The sequence below is a fragment of the Sceloporus undulatus genome, chromosome 1 (genome assembly GCF_019175285.1).
Source record: "Sceloporus undulatus isolate JIND9_A2432 ecotype Alabama chromosome 1, SceUnd_v1.1, whole genome shotgun sequence".
Classification (NCBI taxonomy): domain Eukaryota; kingdom Metazoa; phylum Chordata; class Lepidosauria; order Squamata; family Phrynosomatidae; genus Sceloporus; species Sceloporus undulatus.
In genome coordinates, this window is record NC_056522.1 from 291,614,883 (window position 1) to 291,622,217 (window position 7,335).

General features: G+C 34.8%; 1 pseudogene; it reads left to right on the plus strand.

The window, feature by feature from the left end:
- The first annotated feature begins 5,586 nt into the window (after window positions 1-5,586).
- Window positions 5,587-5,736, plus strand: LOC121920054 (annotated as a pseudogene).
- Window positions 5,737-7,335: the final 1,599 nt, after the last annotated feature.

The window sequence follows — 7,335 nt, forward strand, 5'->3', positions numbered from 1 at the left end:
GCTCCAGAGTCCCTTCAGTGCCATATTAATACTTTGAAATGTACACACTGCTAGGGACAAACCATTAACCTCTTAGAATCATAGGTCACAGCATGAATGACATTCAACAGTGTAGCAAGTGTTTCTAGCACTGAGAGTCAATGGCTTAATTAAACATGATTTGCATGCCGCATGTAGATCACACACTGTGAAATACCTGGAGGCCAAGACTGTCGGTATAACATTTCATGGGACTGTTCTTAGCTTTCTGACTGCCCATAATGGCCAGAGAGAAAGAAAAGGTTTTGGCTAAGAACAGAGAGTAGTTTTGAACATTTAACAGCAATAAGCAACATGCAGATAATCCACTCAACATTTGCTTATGCAGGATCCTTAACAAATAAGAACAGTCAAGAGAAAAGCTTAGTATGTCATATAGTGAATTTAGATTATTATTGAACCAAGGGCACCTTTTAAGGCACAGTTGTGCTGCTGCATTCTGTCCAGATAACAATTCCTCAGGCCCATATTATCAGACATTACACAGAGGTAACCCCATGGGAACGGGAATTATATGTAGATTTATCTGACCTGCAATAATTCCTACAGTTTGCAGAAGATTATTGTAATAGGCTAGTCTCTGCAATCTGATATATTCATGTCATTGCATTGGGATATGCTTAGGTCAGAATGAGTTAATATGGTATACGTTAAATAGTTATGGCTTTTATTCACTTTAGGAAACTGTCTGTAATAAATTTGTATGATAAAATTTGGAAATATTGTACTTGTATACCTCACTGAACTTCTTTTCTTTCTTCTCCTACTTCTAATCTTAGGAAACATGTGAAAGCTGGCCCCAGAGGGTCTTAACTCTCTGGAGATGATTGAAGTAGTCTGAGGAGGGGGGAACACTACAATAGAAACCTGAAATCCTCATCCCCCGCTCCAATATTGGATTCTGCTGTTATGCAGGTCAATGTCCACCATTGGATATAGCTCCAAGGCTTTATTTTTCAAACTTGTTTAATAGATGCCTTCATTAAATCATGTACTTTTTTGTTCTAGCAAGAAATGATGTATGTGAAGAGAGGTTTATAGATTTTACTTGGCATGTAAGTGATACATGCAATTTAGTTCAGCAAAGGAGCAATCAGGAGATGGCATAAGAAATCCAACAACACTGAAGGATAAAAATCCAAGTACAGTTCAGGAACATGAGAACCAGTTGATGAGAACTGTGTCCACACAACACCATAACAGCACTTTGATGCTCCTTTAACTATCATGACTCCATCCCATGGAATTCTAGGAACTGTCATTTGGCGAGGTCCTTAGAATTCTCTGTTTAGGGAGTCCTAATGCTGCAGTTGAATGGAGCCAGCATGGGGTAGTGGTTGGAGCACTGGACTACAACCCTAGAGACCAGGGTAAAAATCTCCACTTGGCCATGGAAACCCACTGGGTGACCTTGGATAAGTCACACACTCTCAGCCTCAAAGGGAAATCCCTTCTGAACAAATCATGCCAAGAAAACCACATGATAAAGTGGTGTCAAACTGGATTATTTCTGCTGTACAGACCCAGCCATAGTATAAAATTCTGCTAGATGACTCTACATCATATCTCCTCTCCTATCCTGAAAACCATCTTTTACCTGTTGCAGTATTTACTGCAAGGCAGAGAGTGGAAGGACTGCAGGAGAGTATTCAGCTATGTTCTTACATGTGATTTTAAGGCTGTTTCTTAATTATATGTATCTATGGTTTTCATGTACTTTGCAGTTGATGTATTACATATTTGTATTGTATAAATTGTATCTGATGGTGTTGTGAACCGCCTTGATCATTGCGGAAAGGCGGTATACAAATAAAGTTTTTAATTTATTTTTATTATTATTTTATTTTATCAACACAAAAGAAGAAAGAGAAAAACATGATTGGGGTTATAACGGATAAAACAGGGAGAATATGTATGTTGATGAAAGAAAAGATAAAGATATTCGAAGAATATTATAAAGAATTATATACAACAGGGGATAAGTCAATGGATAAAATTGAGGAATATATTGAGAAACACTGGAAAATAAAAATAGAGGAAGAGGACAAAGAAATCATGGAGCAACCGGTTTTGAAAAAAGAAATAGAAGAAGAGATAGATGAGTTAAAAAGAGGGAAATCACTAGGAATGGATGGGTTGGGACCAGAATATTATAAAACTTAAAAAAAGATTTTAATACCTAAATTGGAGGTACTATATAATAAAATTTTAAATGGAGAAAGGATCCTGCCATCATGGGATCATTCAATGATAATATTGATTCCAAAACCAGAAAAAGATTTGACAGATCCAGGATCATATAGACCCATATCCCTTCTAAAACAAGATGCTAAAATATTAACAGCAATAATGGCAAAAAGAATGAATAAGTTTATATATAAATAACTTCAAAATGATCAATTTGGATTTGTGCAAGGAAGACAAATGTCAAATTTAATAGGAAGAGTATTGAATAAAATAAACATAATAGGGAAGAGTTAAAAAAAAGCAGGTGTAATGGCATTAGAAATTTATAAAGCTTTTGATTGTGTGGAATGACCAGCATTAAAAATAATGTTAAAGAAATTAGGTATGGGGGAAACGTTTATTGGTAGATCATTTATATTCAAATAACACAGCAGTAGTAACAGTAAATTATGGATTAACAGAACAAATTCCAGTTTCAAGAGGTACAAAGCAAGGCTGTCCTCTACCCCCGATTTTATTTGCAATAATTATTGAAATTTTAACAAATGCTATTAGGGAGGATGCAAATCTGGAAGGAATTGGGATTAGAAAATTGAATAAAATAAATTTATTTGCAGATGATACCCTATTGACTTTAAAAAATGAATAAAGTAAAAGGGCATTTAAAAGTTTTTCGAGAAATGTCAGGTTTAGGAGTAAATTGGAGTAAATCAGAGTTAATGTTGTTTAATTATACAAAAACAGAAGAACTGGAATTTTTAAAGGATAAAAAGATAGATATAAAATTAAAAGATACAATTAAATGTTTAGGTATAAAAATTACAACAAAATTATAAAAAATAAGAATAGAAAGTAAAAGGAAATTAGAAAAATATAAAAAATATTAAACTATCATGGTTTAGTAGAATTGCATTAGTAAAAATGAAAATTCTGCCTAAGATAAATTTTTTGTTTTAGGATGTTGCCAGTACAAATATCAGATGCTAAAATAAAATAAAAAAAACTGACAAGTATTAGTGAATAATGATAGTAACGGGAATAAAAAAGTAAGGATTAATAAAATATATAGGTATAAACCCCAAAAGGATGGAGAGTTGGGTCTCCCAAATTTAAAACTGTATTATAATGCAAATCAATTGAGATATATTATAGATGGAATTATAGAGAAAGGGGAATTAGACTGGTTGGAGATGGAAACAATAGAAATAGAGAAAAAATGGAAAATATGTTTTTCAAAGATTTTACTATGAAAGAAATAAAATAAATAGAAAACCCCTTTTCAAAGAATATATTAGAGATTTGGTAAAAACATAAAGAAAAATTAATGCCTGCTATCTCACCACTAACACCAGTTATAATGTTTAAAAATTTCCCAATAAATTTAAAGGAAGCACTAGGGAAAGAGCTAAGAGATTAAGAAATATATAGGATAAAAGAATGGATGAAGATAATGAAGGAGAAAGGAATATAATGAGAAAGAAGAATATCTTAAGACAATATGGGAGGAGGATTTAGCACAAACAATAAATGTTTATGAATGGGGAAAAATTTGGAATCAATGTAATTTAAAAAATTTATCCATATGAATAAAGGAGAATTATTATAAAATAATTTGGAGATGGTATTTAACGCCAGTAAGGTTAAGCCATATACAGTAAATAAGAATTATTCAAGGCTATATTTATATGTGGTGGGGCTGTAGAATTGTAAAGAAATTTTGGCAAATAATATTTAAAGAAATAAAAGAAATAATAGAAATTGATCTAGAATTTAGTCCAAAGATAGCATTGTTATCTATATATGACAAGACTAATTGCACCCAGGCTATACAAGATTTAATTACAAATTGATTAACAGTGGCACGATTAATGATAGCAAAAAAGTGGAAAGATCAGGGAGATCTACAAATGCAAGATTGGTATAAAGAAATATTGCAAATTGAGGTAAAAAAAGGAATAATGAAGAGAAATGATTTTGAAGTGATGTGGAAAATATTTGTACAAAAGGCTTTAGTAAAAGAAGGAGGTATTTTTCACCCAGAGGAAGAGTTACAATTTCGGAGGGTAGAGTAATAAGAAGATACTAGGCTCTAGTGATGGGGAGCACTTGGAGGAAGTGGGGGGGGGAGAAAAAATAATTGAAAAATGAATTAGTGATATAATTAATGGTATTATACCTTTGTGTAATTATGAAAAGTATATGGTGAAAAGCAATATGAATTGGATGTAGATAAAGTACTAAAGAATGGGATATAATGTGATATATCATATATAAGTGGAATATTGTGTAAATGTTTTCATATATCATTGTAAGTAGTTACAATACTAATAAAGTTTAATTAATTAAAAAAAAAGGTCCAGATTAAAATCTCAATTTAGCCATGAAGATTTCTTTTTCAACCTAGCCTTATTGGGTGATTCAATTCTCTTTCATCCTAGTCAAGGTGTTTTGTTTGTTTGAATCACTACATGGATTTTTTTCCAGAATAGAGCATCCCTGAGCAATGCTAATAGTAGTAATTCTGAATTTGATTATAACAAATTGGATACTCTACAGCAAGACAACAGCATACAGAAGCAAATTGGAAGTCAAGAGGATATTGGCTACACTGTGCAAAGGAAGGATTTTAATTTGTAAATTTTTGACTTGCAGCTCATGGGGAAGAGAACAGGTTTTAAATGCCAACAACAGTTCTGCTGGGTTTTACCAACAATCTCTCAGAGCAGTTTGTGTACTGCTTCAAGATGCTAGATGACCGTATATTTTGCTTTCCCTGCAAGCATCCAATTTGCAAGAAAGGCGGTAATGTAAAAATTACTATTTACTCTGAAACAAGTGGTACAGTACATTATCACTCGACACTGATGTTGTTAAGAGGATAGCAAATCAATAAGCAGTTCTCATTCAGTAACTTTGTAAACCATCAGCTTCCATCATTGTGAAGCTTGTTCCTATTTCTGTACAGCCCTTACTGCCAGGCCAGCAAACTGATTATTTTCCAACAGACAAGGCTGATAGACGATCGAATGTATTTTTAATTACTTTTCTTCCAAATTAAACCTAATGGTTAAAGGATTGGAACTTTGGACAAACAGATACATTGCAAATGTTTTATAGTTAATAGAGATTGTCTGACGTGATTGTTTTCAAGCCTTATAGAAGAAAGTGTGGAATGGAATTTGTTTGATGGGAATCTGTGTTGATAGACTCCATCACTTTACTAAATGATTTGTTGTCAGGTCTGCAGTCATGAATATGGTTTCCAAAGTGTACACTGAGCTTCTGTGGCCCGCAGGCTTTCTCATTCATTTTGAAAGACAGAATATGTTATAGAAATTAGCCTGTTGAAATTAATGGATGATAATGGCAGGGGAGACACCATGATCATGAAGGTGGTTTTCCCAGGGTGAGGCTTAACCATTGCACTCTAGGTATGCTGACCCCTATGATTTCCCCAAATGTGGTAAATTCAACTACATAATTTGTGGTACTGCATTCGAGGTTAATGCAGGAGCCTCAGGTGTGAGCAAAATTTGGCTATCAGCTCTCTTCCCTGCACCTACTCCCCAATTGCAAACCCAGAGGCAAGGGTTGATGGAGTAGCTGGTGCAATGAGACATAGTGATAATTTAGCTATCTGTTCCATATGACTACTGCCCTCTTCTAAAATTGGCAGTCCAGGGTCTTTGAGGCTAGGATATCAGTATATTAATCACAACTCTCCTTACATGTAGAAGGATGAGACTTCATTTTGCATTGCTCAACTGTGCCACCAGAAGTCTTTTCCTCCCTCTTCCTTTAGCTTACATGGATTTACAAGCTGGAAGAGAAATTTTGTATCAGCATTAGTGTGGATCAGAACTTGGGTTCACTTGTGCAAATGGAGGGTCGGTACAGACCACCACTTTGTGGTGGCCTGGTGCCAAAATTAGGGCTTGGGAGAGCAGAGCATGCACACGCTCTGCTCTCTCCCGGTGCCATTTTGAGCATGTGTGGGTTCAGATGATGCGCATGCCAACGATGTGCCTTCTACCCTGCATCCAAATGAAAGAGATGTTACCGCACCACTCCAGGGCGCTAATGGTGCTTTGGCAGCAGTGCAGAAAGGAGCTGCGTTTTGCAACTTTTTTTGGAGCAGATAGTTGCCGCACCCATGCAGTTGCCATGGCAATGATCCAGGGGAGAAAGGGGTGGCCTCTGGCATCCCCATTCTTCTCATCTATACAGCCCCTTAGATGATAACTGCTTTAAATCTGTATAAAAATTTATAATGAAAGCTATATACTCTTGCCATGCCCTCATTAGTTACTGTAATATGCCAGGGAAAAGCAAGATATTTTTTTCCTTTGGGCATCCCAATATTCACTTGTAGAGACATCCAAGGCTGGGAATTTGAAATTAGAACTACCAGGATGTGCTTTTCACTTTTTATTTTCTGCTAATAGGAATCCCAATGGCCCACCAAACAAGACTGTTGCTGTAAGGAAAAACCAGTATAAATGTTGTAAATTGCATTGCCTACTGAAATTAATAATAAGAGCAGTTGAGGCTGCAGTACACTATATCAAATTACTAGCATTATAGCTAGCAGATTTGTGGTTAGAACTAACTGTTGTCTTTAAATGTATCCTCTAAACAAAGTTTATTGAAGAAGTAAAGAGATGCTAAAGTGGACAACATTACTCTGGGAAGAAAAAGACATTGCTACTGAACCTGCAAAGTGGTTTGGCTTGGAGTTTTCAACAATTATATATGGAAAGAAAATGAAGGTTTTAGAGGGAGCTGATTTCCAACTGTGTTGTGACTGTGTGCATTTTACACTGGACAATAGATGACACATGCTAAAGGTTTTCAACTAGTGGCAGACATGCTGACTTTTTGTTCTGTCTTTCTAACACGGCTGCCCATTATAGGTTCCTATCTGTTAGTTACTCAGTATCTCAATGTTAGATGAAAAATTGGCCACAAAAGTAATTTAATTCTCAAGTAATAGGTTTATGACCCTCTAGAAAAATGTGCTCAAGATGCTGTTTTAGGTTTATTCAAGTGAAATTTTTAGTTGCAGATTTTCATCTTCTTTCTTCTATTTCTCTTAAATGTTCTTACTTT